Source organism: Gavialis gangeticus, unplaced genomic scaffold, assembly GCF_001723915.1.
Source record: "Gavialis gangeticus isolate Ggan-Ray unplaced genomic scaffold, GavGan_comp1, whole genome shotgun sequence".
In the NCBI taxonomy this organism is placed as follows: Eukaryota; Metazoa; Chordata; order Crocodylia; family Gavialidae; genus Gavialis; species Gavialis gangeticus.
In genome coordinates this window covers 49425843-49426060 of record NW_017728997.1, presented here as the reverse complement: position 1 = coordinate 49426060, position 218 = coordinate 49425843, and positions in this window count along the sequence as shown.

Here is a 218-nt window from a genome sequence, read left to right as displayed (position 1 = left end):
TTCCGACCCTAAATCTATGAAACTATGAAACTATGAAAGGAAGCCTTTTCAGTGGTTTCATGTTTTTTAACGTATTTTTTATTTGTTTTTAAATTTTCTTTCTCAGTAGGCTGCCTTCCCTTAGCCCCTGCCACATTGTGCAAATTGGGGGGGAGGATACAGTGATAGGCAAACCTGACATCACACACACACACACACACACACACACACACACACAC